Source organism: Lygodium microphyllum, chromosome 3, assembly GCF_053477565.2.
Source record: "Lygodium microphyllum isolate KBCC chromosome 3, Lygodium_microphyllum_v1.1.10, whole genome shotgun sequence".
Taxonomy (NCBI): domain Eukaryota; kingdom Viridiplantae; phylum Streptophyta; class Polypodiopsida; order Schizaeales; family Lygodiaceae; genus Lygodium; species Lygodium microphyllum.
Genome location: NC_141137.1, coordinates 131,178,184 through 131,193,339, shown reverse-complemented (window position 1 = coordinate 131,193,339; position 15,156 = coordinate 131,178,184).

The following is a 15,156-nucleotide window of genomic DNA, read 5'->3' as shown; positions in this document are numbered from 1 at the left end:
GGGCGACTCAGCCCGTCGAATCCACGAATATATCTACACATAAGCAACCAAAGAAGCATCAAGCTGATACAAAACAAATATGTGACAAAACTCAGCACAACGCTCACCCTACCCCCTAATAGAACCAAGGCATGACATCCACAAGGAGCAGGCCTAGCATCATCTAATAGAAGATCCGAAGCGAGTCACTAACCAACTGCTCCAACACAGCCAAACTAAAAAGAATTGTCAAAGAGGTTGCCCTAAGTGGTGGTCTGAAATACCTACCAACTAAGGACAACACAACTAGGAGCTCCTACTAGGCGAGGACTCCTATAGCCTGATCAAGAAGTATTTTCTTTCAGTACATTTTTCCTTTTAGGGTTTTTATTTTATTAACATACTTGGGCATGTAAAAAGGAGGGAGCTGAGCGTAGTGACCCAAGGAGAACAGGGCATCGGCCTCAGGACCTGTCTCGGCACCCAAGAACCTACCAAGCCCTCGCAAGGCGACACTTAATCCTTTTCTAACGCTCACTTTTATTTTCGCTCCAACCTTCCTTGTTTTTTTTTTTTTTGCCCCGAGTCTGACTCGTCCCCAGGAACCTACCAGGCCTTCACAAGGCGACGATCAACTGCTTATACATTTTCATTTCTTTTCTTTTCTTTGATAGGGGTTAGAACCCCTTTTTACACACCTTCATATTTATATTCATCTTTTGGGATGTTCAGGGTTTCTTGGCATTATCATTATTATCTTCTGGCAGGCTTCTCTAACTGCCTCACAACTAGTAGGGACTCCTAGAACGGCTGCCTAGCAAGCGAGCAGAACAGGGCCACTAGGACTTCCTTCTAAAACAGGTCTTTCAATACCTGGCAATGCCTTAACAAGAGGTACTGACTACTCAGACCTCCCTCAGACATACTTAGCCTAAACCTGGGACTTCATGCCTTGGTTGCCGGTCCCCAACAAAAATATATCCCCTCGACAAGTACAAATACACATATAACATGAAAGAAAGGTACTCGTAAAGGAGAGGTATCACTTGGATTGGCCACAAGAAGCTTCCATCACAGCAAAGGCTCCTCCAGGCTCCACCAAATTCCACGAACCATGAAACCTGTCCAGCACAACACTTAAAACAAAAAACCCGATTAAACGCACCCGCACTAGACAGGGAAGTGGCCCTCTTGGCCTAATGAAATCAAACATGACTTTGCCTAACATCCTCCTGGAAACAACTATGATAGACATCAAAGCATAACATCCCCAAGGGAACTGAGGCTCGTAGCCCTAAACTAGGTGCATTAAATTATGACCCATCTCTCCTGCGTATATCGCAAGAGGTATTCGCATCACATGTCGTCTAATCAATCTATGGGTCCAAGATAATAAAGGCAGATGAGTCTCGCCCACCCTCTGCATCACCCAAATCAGCCATCATCTGCCAAAGAGGGCATGTTCAGAAAGCATACCCCACAAATGACCAGGTCCTGTCTCATCGTCAATAGATATATCGGGACAAGGACCACAATTAAAGAAGAGGTCTTCTTCATATGCAAAATTAGCCAATGAATCGGAAAACTGATTCCAATTTCGTGGAATCAACTGAAAAGACACTCTATCAAATTCGTCTAGCAAGGCTATGGCAGTATGATGGTACATGCAGAGGATGGGGTTTCGTACCGTGTACGTCCCATTGAGTTGATTTAAAACCAACTGAGAATCCCCTTTCACCAACAACTGGTGGATACCACCCTTCTTTGCAATATTCAAACCCATAATCAGGGCTTTGTATTCTGCCATATTATTGGTAAAATTCACCCTGAGATAAACAGCTAACTTCATGACAATGCGTCGTCGGGGGTCTCGGATGACAACTCCTACACTTCCTTTTTTGCATGGACCCCTGGACGCCCCATCAAAGTACAAGGTGTACGTCCATAAAGGGTTTACATATCCCACCATCCTGAACTCTACTCGTAATTATGGTAATCGAAATTCAGCATATTCAACGGGTGGGCTGTAGGCTCCATCCCTCCATCATCATTGAATTCAATAGGGATGCTCGTCAAAATTTGTAAGCAGTGATGGCAAAAGACCTTGATCTCCCAAATAAATGTCCTGCCTTCTTGCTCAGTCACCTTGTATCCTTTGCTCCACCAAATGAGCTTTCCCTAATGATACCTCTGTGCTAAATATGGGTGTTCTAAATAAGGGATCGGATGACCCATCAACCTATATCCCAATTTCCTTGCAGATGTTTGATCGATCTCGCCTAGACCTGCAAGGCAGTCAGAGTATTAGTGCAATCAGAAATAATAAGGTTTAATCTTATTAATATTAACCTTATTTTTAAATTATATCCCCTCAAGGTCAGCTAACAAGACTGTGGATTTATTCTTTCCTATTCTAACGATCCTATAGGGCCCGTCCCATTTGGACTCTAGCTTGCCTGGAAATAATTCACGTCGTGCGTCATAATACAGAACAAGCTATCCTTTCTTGAAGGTGTATTTCTTGGCTTTAAGATCGTGTAGCTGCTTCATTCGGCGCTTTGCCACTTCTTGGTGCAATAAGCTCTGCAGCTTAAGCTCATCTAAATGTGCCAGTGTCGTCAAGCGCTCAAAACGTGCGTCTTCATCACTCAAAGAATGATTGATGGCAAACCAAATAGTCAGCAGCTCAATCTCTAAAGGCAAGACACGCTCCTCCCCATATACTAACTTGAACGGGGTATGGCCAGTGGCTCGTTTGAAGGTCGTATTGTAGACCCACACTGCCACGTATAACTTTTTATCCCAATCTCGTTTCTTTTCCGACACAATTTTGGACAGGATGCCCACAAGCTGCTTGTTGGTGCTTTCAACTTGCCCATTGGCTTGCGGGTTATATGGGGTTGTCTTGTTATGCTTGATTTTCCAAGTCTCTGTCAAACTTTTGATCACCTTATTCAGGAAATGGGTTCCGCGGTACGACACTAATTCTTTCGACGGACCAAAACGGCATATTATCTGCTCTAAAAGGAAACTAGCAGTTTCTTTAGCATCATCTTTCCTTGTTGCACGTGCTTCTGACCACTTTGTGAAGTAGTCAGTTGCTACAATGGTATACCTCTTTTGCACAATCGACAACGGAGTAATAGGACCCACAAAGTCTATTCCCCACTTCTCAAATGGAAGTATCACCATAATAGGGGTGAGTGGTCTTTTCCTATTCTCTCGATTATCATGTCGTTGACAAATATCGCATCTCTTAACATACGCAAACACATCCTGGAAGATGGCAGGCCACCAATAACCTGCTCTTAAAGCCTTTTGTGCTGTAAGCCGTCCAGCAAAATGGCCGCTGCAAGCAGAATCATGGCACTCTTCCAAAATGAATGGCACCTCGTCAAGAATCACATATCGGCGATAGATGTCATCAACCCCTTGCCGATATAATGTACCTGCGATCAAGGCAAACTTTAACACTTGCTGCTTAATTTTCCTTCTCTCAGCTTTAGATAATTTTGATCCCACCTCTCCCGTCGATAAATAATGCGTTATTACAGCGTACTAGGAGGGAATAGATGTCGTATCTATTTTAAATAACAACTCCATGTCACTACCTTCAGCCACCACAGATTCTTTCGGCTCCCCAAAGTCCACAAGACATTCCACGATGCATTGCAACCTTGGTGGCTTACTCCTGATTTCATAATCAAACTCCTACAAATTGATTAACCACTTCGCTAGACGATCAGGCGGCTGTAGCTTATTCATCAATAGTCGAAGCCCCTCCGCCTTCGTATAAAGCACGACTTTCTCATAGAGAATATAATGCCTGAATTTCTTGGTCCCAAAGACCATCGCTAGACACAACTTCTCCATGTAGGTATAATTGATCTCTAAAATGCCCAATTTTCGACTAGCAAAGGCTATCGGATGATACCACTTCTCTTCCCAAATTTGGGCTAAACAGCCAGCTGATACTATACATGGTGGCTACTGAGAATATATAGAATACCTCACCTCTTTTAGGTGCTTTTAAAACGAGAGCTCTTGCTAGCTCCTATTTCACATCCTCGAATGTTACCTTACAAGGGTCACCCCATACAAACAAACAGCTAAAGGATAATAAATTTGTAAGCGGCAACGTTCTTTTTGCCAAGGCGTTTATGAATCTACAGTAATAACCAACCGAAGATAGAAAGCTATGAACTTCTTTCGGAGTGCGTGGTGGACCCATGGCAACTATAACTTTGACCTTCTCGGGATCTGTCGCAATTCCTACCGAACTGACCACATGACCCAGCAATAGCCCATAAGGTACTCCAAAAACACATTTCTGTGGGTTTAGGGCGATGCAAAATTGTCTACAGTGCTCAAAGCATTTTCTTAAAATGATCAACTGCCTTCCTCTCACGGTGGCAGCCCCTAAGTCATCAATAAACACCTTTAACTCTTCAGGGGATATGTCATCGAATGTCTTATCTGTTGTTCGTTGCCACGAACCAGGCACATTGCATAAACCAAAGGCCATCACATGGTACACAAAAGTACCAAATACAGTAATAAAAGTTGTTTTCAACTTGTCCTCTTCTGCAATTGCCATCTGGTTATATCCTGCAAAGCAATCCATAAATGAATATATCTCCCTACCCGCTAATTGATCCAAAATCTGGTCAATAAATGGCAACGGGTAGTAGTCCTTAACCGTCTGCTTATTCAGCTCCCTAAAGTCTACACATAATCAAATTTGATTATTTTTCTTCTTTCTGATCACAACTGGCGAACACCATTCCGTGTGTTGCACAGGAAAAATCAAACCCGCTTTTCGAAGCTTCTGTAACTCTTCAAACAGCCCGTCCCTCAGTTCGAAAGGCATACACCTTACTTTATGTTGTACAGGACGACTACCCTCTTTCAACAAAATTGTATGAATAGCAAGACTAGGAGGAATTCCTCTCAGCTCATCATAACTCCAAGCAAAGATATCACGGAATTCCTGAATCAGGGCCACATAGTCCTCCCTTTCTGCTGTGCTGAGCATAGAACCTAATTTGATTGGCCGCGAATCATCAGGCATACCAAGGTCTAGCTCGATAACATCTGCATCTCTTATACGATCTTGGGCCTCTATCGGCTCGTTCAAAGTGATCTGATAGATGTCTTCTGTGGTGGATCCCTCTTTGGACTCATCACTCGATGATGTCTCACTGGCAGATAAATCTTCTAATGTCTCCAATTCTGTAGAGGATAGAGGAGCTCTCTCACTCTGCGGGGACTCAGGATAAGCATCAACCACCACACGCTGGGCACCTCTGCCGAATATTAGTCGACCGACGGGTATATCTACTTGGTAGTCCGCTTGCAAGATCCAAGGTCGTCCAAGTAATACTTGGTAACTTGGACGCCCTGCAAAACGAATCACCCGAAAGTCCAACAGGCATTCTACATTTGCAACAGTGACATGGACCTTAGTAATGCAGCCTTCCGGCTGCCTCAAACTATCATCTACCATTCTGAGAATTTTGGAGGTATCTTTCTGGATCGCAAGACCCAACCTTTCCATCAGTTCAGAACTCATAATGTTAACAGATGATCTCGTGTCGACAATGGCATAATCTACTAATATCCCATCGACATAGGCTGCAACCCTTGGGCAATGCTTCTCAGCATGCTCAAACCAGTCATCACCAACTCGCGCAATACTCAAAGGTTCTACGATATACCCAGTATGGAGGATCTTTCTAAATTCCTTGCGTACTCTTGGAGAAAGCTTAATAAGCTGCAAAAGATTCACATCCGGCTTGACTTCACAAAGAGAGCTCGCCAAATCGAATTCATGATAGTTCGATAGAGCTCGCTTTTCACGCCAAACCATCCGCTCTTTAGGTCGCTGAACCGGCTTTATTGCCTCTTTTTTAACTTTCACCTTCTTCTTTGGTGATTCCTTATCGGCTTTACTTTCCACAGGCTTCAACGGTCCCCCTTCCATGGCAGGATCCAAAACTTGCGTTCCTTTGTCGCCTTGTTTAGGGTTTCCGTCGACAGGCTTATCCTTGTCGGCCTCTCTACCCTTTTGACCTCTTGTAAGAACAGCTCGCAGATTAGAGGTTTCAGCATCATTAACGTGTACAGCCTCAATCAAACTAACCCCACTACCACTAGGTAGCTCCTCCACTGTAGTCTTTGGTCGTTGAAGTATTTGTTTAGGCCCATCTTCTCGCTTGGAATCATTTCCTTGCACACGATGATTAACAGGCCCTGGTTGCGGACTACCTTGCTGGAGGGAACTGATCTTACTCCAGCAAGTAGCTGCTAAATGGCCGGATTTTCCACAGATGTCGCACTTAACATTTGGGCAATTGCTTGGATAGTGTTGCCTACCACACCATTTGCAACTAAACCTCAAAGGTGCACCCTCCTCTGGGTATCTACTTCCTATCAAATTTTGTTGTTTTTTAAGGAAGTTGACATCAACGGCTATTTGTCGATACTGCTCCGTAATCATGTCGGTATAATGATTCATCATGTCCTTAAACTCGCCAAGAACATTGGAAGCACTCGATTCATAGCCTTGGTCATTACCATGTCGTTCCATCGGCCTAACAATTCGAGTAGGCACTGGTTGTTGAGCCAGAGGCATGGTATTAGAATGGACTGCCTAGCCTCCACCATTTGGAGCCATTTGACTGCCCGTAGGCATCGACATGCTAGGGGGAGCTGGTAATAAAGGCACATTTTGCATCATGTTCCCTCTCCCATTAGGATTAGCCATTGCTATCCCTTGGCCACTACTGCAATTGGCCATCGCCATATTGTTTCCCAATACTAAACCCATATTCGAATTGCCTCGAGAAGCATAGGCTGCTTGTAGTCGGGATTCCACCTCTTGTGCTCGTGTAATGGCAGTATCTATATCCCCCAAGGGGACACTACTCAACTGCAATTGGATGTTAAAGTCCAAACCATGTAGGAAATATTGCAATTGGGCAGCTGCGGGGATAGGAATAGAGGTGTCCAACTTACGGAAAACCTCTTTTATTTTCTTCGCATAAGCACGAATATCCTCGTGTGGTTCTTGGCGGGTCACGTTGAGTACACGCAACCAATATTGCCCACCCCTTTCAGGGGCAAACTCCCTTCAAAAAGCTCCATAAAATGAATCAATATTCAATATGGTTCCGACTTCTAAACCATGATACCATATGGCAGCTCTTCCTTTGAGAGTCATGTTGAAGAACATCATTAAATGTCCTTCTTCTTGGATGCGACAGTTAAACATCAGCTTTTGAAACTCCCTGATGTGGAGTTCTGCATCTTCCTCAACTAGCCCATTAAAAATGGGTAGCGGGTAACCTAGAGCCGGAAAATCCATCGTTCCTGCAGGAATTGCAATAGGCTGCGCCATGACGAGAATTGGATTTGCACTAGGGATAGGGGACGGTGGGGTTGCACCTCCCGCACTTGATGTAGACTGGCTTATGGAAGGAAGGGGAGCACTAGAGCTCCCACCTTCTCCTAACTTACTTCTTGTGGCACAAAGACCACTAGATCCACTCCCTCGTAAGGGTTCAGCACCGCTACGCTTAGGGGAATATCTCCTAAAAATTTCAGCATGTCGCCTAGCTCTTTCGTCTCTCTCTTGCTTTTGGATTTCTACTACATGATGCTTATCGATAAATAACGGATCAATCACAATATCCTTTGGCATAAACTGTTAATTGGTCCCTAGACAACCAGAATTCGAGGGCTGCCACTTCTAAGTAGCTCCCGGCAGATGCACCACTCATGGGACCTAGAACGGGCCGACACTGGCTCGTGCACTAGCCAGACCTCTATCTCACGTGCTCAATAACCCCACGGCCTCATGGCCAAGAGCGTTGATGACACATACATTGCCTTTCCAAACATCTTGCGTTTGTATTACATCGTTTGTAGTCCATTTTCTCTCACCCACTACTCCTCAGAGGGAGTTCCTTACACATTGCCTAATGGCACGAAGCACAGACATAGGGGGTCCTCCAACGATTGAGTGTCGCCACCCCTCTGCGACTCTCCTACACCTTGGGGATTGGCCCCTCGGTGCGTTGCTCAACATATAAACATTTCGCACAAAATCCACTCAAGGTACCAATTGATCGTATACAGGAATGTACCATTGTCCTTACTTCTCTTTCCCCTAGACCCCATGACTAGCCTATGGCTTAGGGTGTCCTGTCTCTCACTCAACGTGGGTCAAGGTCCTAATGAAAGCAATTGCTGTGCATCCAAGATTTCTGATACCTTTAAATATTTCCATGATTTATGCATATTGTGGATGCTGAGTGCTCAAACAATTATAAAATCAGTATTGTGCATATGCGAAAAACATCCTTTTAATGGTTTTCAGCTACCGTTCTTATGCGGCGTTGCATGAACCTAGCACCGAGGAACCCCTCGTGCTACTAGGCCCTTATTTTATAATTATTTACCGACCTACATGGTATGAAAAAAAAATCAGCAAGCTTTTCATCATTTCACTCAGCATTTAGACACATTTTAACCACTCTACCCTCCCATCGATCAAATGTTATATTGTTGCGTAGATTTATAAGGCATTTTGCCATCATTTTATGTGTAAAAAGCGGAAAAAGACACACTAGAACAAGAAGGTGGTGCTGAACTGAGGCAAATCCTCATGCTTCAGTCCCCACAAACAGTTTTCGGCACCCGAAATGCATTTTTCCCCTATTTTTAGTTGTTTTCCTCTATTTTCCTTGTATTTTTCTTATTTTTCTGCATTATTTAATTACTGAAAATTCAAAATAGGTTATGGGCTGTGGCCCTTAGTTCCTTCTTGTAACAAAAATGAAAATTTAGTTGGTGTTCCTATTTATTCTTCCATTTTTATGCTCAAAAACATCATTTTCCCTTGGTTTTCCATATTTTACTTGTTTTAGTGTATTATTTTGGGCCACAAGATGCGTGTCTTTTCTGATTTTCTGATTATGATCAACAAATACTCATGGAAAACAGCAACATAAACAATTTTTAGCCCACATGAACAACATTTTATCAATCAAAAGCCATGCAATCTCAAATTTCCTTTGAAAAAAATTGAATTACCGCTTATTTGTGTGTTTCGGGTTTCATGTCCATGGCTGCAAATCTGAAAATCAGCAGCACTTCATGCTCATGGTGATCACACGTCACCATTTCCAGCCCGTGGAGCGATCCGATCGATGCCAGACAAGCCTCCACCATTCTTTCTTCTTCCTTTCTCTTCCCAAATGAATCCCCCCTTAGAGGAGAGAGAGGGAGGAGAGAGAAAGACTGATTTTCTCTCTCTCCAACTAGGCCACCATTTTGCGCGCGAAGGACAACGATAAGAGGCCGAGAAAATAGGGATTTCAACCATGGCTTCAGATAGCATGGGTGTATTGTAGTGCCCAAGGCCCTCCCTCTCCACACGTCGCTCTGCGCCCCCCCTCCATGGTTTTTTTTTTTCAGCCGCGAAAAAAAAAACGCCCCCCCCATTCGTGTTGAATTTGGGGCCCAAAGGGTGGCACCCTTTCATTTCTCTTTTGACCGACCGGTTTTTGGCCTAACTCTAGTGTCCGACGTCCGTTTTACAGTCTGAAATTTTCTGTGAGCTCGTCTTGAGGTCCCGCACTGCCTGCCAATTCCTGTGACTCGTACTGACACACAGAAAAATTACTAAAAATCTGGAAGTGTTATATAGGCATCCTTAGAGCACTTTGATGCTTAAAATCGTCCTAGATCGAGCTGCCGCCTTTGACATTGAATATTTTTCCCTTGATATTCACAATTTTTAGTTATTTTTAAGCACTTCTCAGCACCAAAATTCCGCTCTCAGATACTTCATACTTGGAGCATCCACTTACTCAGCTCGTTGACCAATCGCTTATAAGGATACATACGATATGCATTTTAAGTGAGATCATTTTCTTAGGATTTATATTATCGTGCTTTGTATGATTTAAATTGATTATTTTAACATCATTTTTTATCTATACAGGTGACATTTTCAGGATGAGTCGAGGAATGAGCGATGAGGAGTCGTAGGATATCTTCACGCGCATGTCTCCAAACGAGATGGCAAGATTCAGAGACATGGTAGACCAGGAGCTGTCTCGGACATCGTCAGGCCGCTCTACTAGATCTACTTCAGTGCGATTGGATGCTTCAGCTTCAAGCAGATGAGGTCAACGCTCCAGACTTGGGCCAGAGGGAGGGAGTGCTTCAGAGTCAGGGGGATGATACAGAGATACGGAGGTAGTGAGCCCGCGGTTGGCACGAGATACAGGTGTGACTCCTTGCTCGCATGGCGATTCCAGAGAGCATGGCTCAGGCTCAGGTGGATGCTGTGGAGGCACAGACGCAGTGTCTCCATCTTGTCATTCAGCTGGAGTTGCGTCACCTCCAGGATTTGTCACACCTGTGGGGATGTCTACTCCAGTTACTCTGGCTTTTGCTCAGCCGTCTTCGATAGATATTACCTCGATCGGTACATTGGATGCACAGGGGTCTCCTGGATATGCCCAAGAGCATGGACACAGGTGGGAGAGGACCCATCTTAGGCATACCCCAGGGGGATATGCCTATCTAGTCGATGATAGGTCAGGAGCCATCATCATGAATGATGAGGGGAGGAGGGTAATGGCTCGCATAAGAGAGTTGTGCCAACAAGTTTTTCGACACAACGTCTTAGATCATTGAAAAAACATACTGGAGGGGAGCAAGGACTACATAATAGCATCCTTGCATGAGGAGTTTCCGGTTCTAGCCTCACTAGATAGATTTTCTACGGGCTGGACGATGGACTGCATGCGTGCATATATGTCACACTGACGATCGGACGCACGCAAGGCACTCAAGAGTGGGGCTGCAAAGCCCGAGTGGCTAAACGCGGACGACTGGCACCGATTGAGGGAGGAGGCTACAAATTCTCCAGGATGTTGGAGCCAGTAGAGCGAGGCGGCGAGGGCACGACTTGAGGCCGGAGTGGTCCATCATCTTGGGAGTGGCAGCCATAGGACATATTTGGAGGACTTTGTAAGTTTTTCTTTTGTTTTGCTTGTTTATTTTATTGCAATATCCTTTGTACTAACAATCATGTTTCTAACAGTTAGTATTTTGTTTTCTTTGCAGCACTCCATTACAAATCTCGATCTGACCCGCCTTGAGACTCGATATGCAGAGAGACATAGTCTCACTGCATTGATCGACCGATTGTATAGATGCAGCGGCCCTATAAGTGTATTCTTTGGACATGTATGATGTTATAGCATTGTTTTCTCAGTAGGAAGTATTAGAATGGGCTAAAACACTTGTGGAGACAAAGTATAAGACAATTGACAAAAAGATGAAGCCAATTGCTTTGCCACTTCCACCAAAAAGTGAGGATTTGTATGAAAAAGTGTCAAGGCAACCAAGTTTACGGGATCCTAAAGATATAGGTCATTAGTTTACATCTGAAACATTACAAGAATTGAAAGTTGGTGCAGAAGGGTTTCTTTTGCTTGATGAAAGTGACTGTTTTATGCAGATGTTGGCTAGGCATGGAAAGGAATTTACATTTTAGCCAACTGAAATAGATTGTGTGGATCCAAGTGTTGTTTCTCCTATGGTAATATTTGCTGTGCCACATGTACCATGGAACTTAAGGCCTACTCCAGTGCCTAAAGCTTACTTGCTAAAGCTAATGGATTTTCTAAATGAAAAAAATTGCATGAAGATCTTTTTTATCTGTAGTTACCATGTTTAATTAGAATGCATTATTGTATGGTGGACTGACGTGTTGTTGTCTCTTTTTTTGCAGAGTCCGTTCGATGCTCCTTTGCAACGGGACGAGCTTTCGGATGGCGAGAATATGTAGCTCACCCTTGGATCCCTGGCGCTCACACACGTTTCTTTTTTGGTCGCCTGATCTGTGTAGACATTTTCTACGTAGTAGTGATATCTTGTCATGATTGTACTAGTCGCTTTCATTATGCAATCGTGTATTTATTTCATGTATCAGTGTTATGATTTCAGTATACTTTGTTTTTGTTTACACGAGCATTGTACAAGCTGCCCTGCCACAAAAAAAAATCATGTTACCGTCACTATGAGCATCGTAAATTTGCTGCTCGGGTCGTTATTGGTGTCGTTATTATCGTCACAGACCATCGGTATCAGCATCGTTATTGGCATCGATATCAGCGTCGCATTTTGTGATGCTGATACCGACGCTGATACTGACTGTTCTATGGCATCGCCAATAACAACGCTTTTTGCGACGGCGGGGGAAAATTTTGTTATTTACATTTTCGTCGCTTTTAACGTCGGTATAAGGCCTATATCTTGTAGTGAGTTCCATATCACAATAGTGACAACCATAACCTAGACCCCTTATGTGGGAGACACACACGCTCATCTTTCAAACTTTCATCCACACCCATAATGAGTCTATCATCTATGTTGGGTCCCCACATGCTTGGGAGGAGGGGAATATCTTCCCATGTAGAACGATAAACACCATCATGACTCATGAGCTTCTTTTATAAGAGAGCTTACACGCTATCAATCGTTTTTTTTTATTGAAAACCCCTAGTCAAACTATAGTTAGGTTTGATTTTTGCTAGCTTAGTTGTTTGCGTGATATTTTGTTTTGTTGTATCGTAGTTAGATTTTCTGTCTTTGTCTAATTTAGGATTTGTTTTTGTTGTTTTTGTTTGATTTTTGGAATGTGGAAATTTGATAGCCTTGGTCAATTTTCACATTTTTCTGGATAGGTTGGAGCTAGAGATTGCCAGTGGCGCTGAATATTGTGGAACATGCATAGATTTCTTACAGAGACTCTTGCACATCACAGGGATTATAGGTTCACGAGCACTTCTTCATGTTGCACTTGTTTGATACACTACACTACTCGGGAGTCGTCTCCTATTCTTATTAAATACTTCCATGCCATGGGTTGTGGGTTTATGCACATCTTGCACCATCGTTGAGCACTAGTATGGCATGGGGTCCACTGCAGCTATATGCAATAAATATTAGTTGCATGTACACTTGAGAGAGCAGTGGTACGTCATATAAGATCTTCGGGTTGCAATCCATCTTGGTCGGTGGTAGATCGTTGCAGATTGGCCAATTGAACTTGTAGAGCTTGTCGGGCTCTTCGTTCTTCTTCGAGCTACATCATAATCAAATCCAACTTTTGCTCCATCGTTGGTTCGGGTAAATCTCCTTCAACCTAAGATCATCCATGTTTTGTTCAATCATCCTGCAAAATTCCAAAAGACCTCACACTCTCGAGAGTTGGGATTTTCATCACCAAATTAGGAATCTCTGGTTGAGTGGATAAGGTGGTTGTATGAGTTTGAGGGTCGTGAAGGACACTGTCAGATGTGAGATGGTTTGGACCATCATTTTCTTGAGCGACAGTGAGATTATGGGTGGGTGAAGCGGAGTATGATATTTCTTCTTGCTGAGCATTGAGAGGTGGGACTAAGGATCTCAAATAATCAAGGAACTTTGTTTGCATTTTGCATGACACACGAACACATGTATATAGGCTAGACACAATTTTTTAGTGCATACATTATGTTTGTGTGAAGCATCAATTGATTGGCTACATATCGTGGATCCGACTTTGCATATTTTTTGGAATAATGAGTGGATGAGCATGGAGTTCATTTCAAAAAAGCATATCTTGTTGCTAGGGCACATCGCATGAAACCGAAAGCAAGGGAAAAATGGGAATTATTTTCAAAAGAGCATTTGCAGGAGTTATGGAGATATCAATAACAAGCTTATGGAAGAGATTGTGAAGTGAGTTATACATAGGACATTCATGTTATTGATGGGGGTATTGAAGTTTTGCCTAATTAGTATAGCAAGTCTAACTCAAGGTGGGCTATATATACATCTTTGGTTGACCTGGTTATCGATCATGCTCTCAAAATAGGAAGTAAACCTGATGCAAAAGCCCATAGCTGGAATATATGACTTTGCAAGAGAGAATCAAAAGGCACAAACTTTATTTTGCATTATTTCTTGGTTTAAAACAAGAATTGAAAGTATTAAATGTAGGCCGTGGTATTGGTGGACTCTTGAGAGAGATTGTTGCATTGAGAGTCTCTGATGATATGTATGATGTAATTTATATTATCAAAGCTTCTAGCCACGCTCTTGAATTGGTGGCTTGCTTCAAGGAAATAAAAAGGGTTTTCAAGTTCGGACAGTAAGGATATCCTTATGGCAATTATATGCATGTGGATGTTCGGGTAACATTGGAGGTTCCCACGAGCAGGCTCTGCCCAATGTGAAGCTTCTAGTGGCAAAGAAGTTGTGCATGTTATATGCTATGAAGGGGCATGTGGATCTACCATCTGCATCAGTCACCATCATTGGCCATCATCACCACACCTGGAGTCAACGGAATGCCCTCCTATCCTGTGGAATATGCCACCTTTGCATGGTGAATAGCTACTGTAAAACGTTGCCTGTCCTCATCATTGTTGGCCCTCAGCACTATCTCCCACGAGGTCTTTAAGACCCCGGGGAGTTGGGATCAATAGCTGTCATTGAACCCCCATCCTCACGACCACATCGCGGACGTCGATCCACACTTAAGTAAACCCATCCTAAATTCGTGAGCCTGCCCACAATTTTAAACCCGTCCAGCCGAAAAAGTGCCCCTCGAGACTTGTGTGCGCATGCAAAGCTAGAGACGCCTTAGCTCCTTATAATTGGGAGGGGCCCAGAGAATATAGCACTACCAACGAACTCCGTGGCCTCGACACTTGTGTGTGCATGCGAAGCTAGAGACACCCTCTGTTTCTCACGAATTTGCTTTGTCCATTGCTGAGGCTCTACGATTATCCTTTGCTTCCCAAGGTCCGCGCAGCTGTGTTTTGGTAGGAGGCACCCGTTTCCTGAGGCTCTGCGATTATCCTTTGCTTCCCGGGGCCTGCGCAGCTATGTTTCGGCAGGAGGCGCCCGTTCTTCTTCGCCTACACATGCCTATACAGGCGTCGAAGAAGGAAGAGTTATAGGAGTAGGGGGAGGAGGCACTACTGTTGCGGCGGCTCCCGGGTAGGGCTGGTGGCCTGCACAGGTGGCAAAGAAGGAGAAGAAGTAGAAGGCCTACACAGGCGTCCTGTGGGAAAAGAAGCTGTGCGTTCTACAGGAGAAGACCTG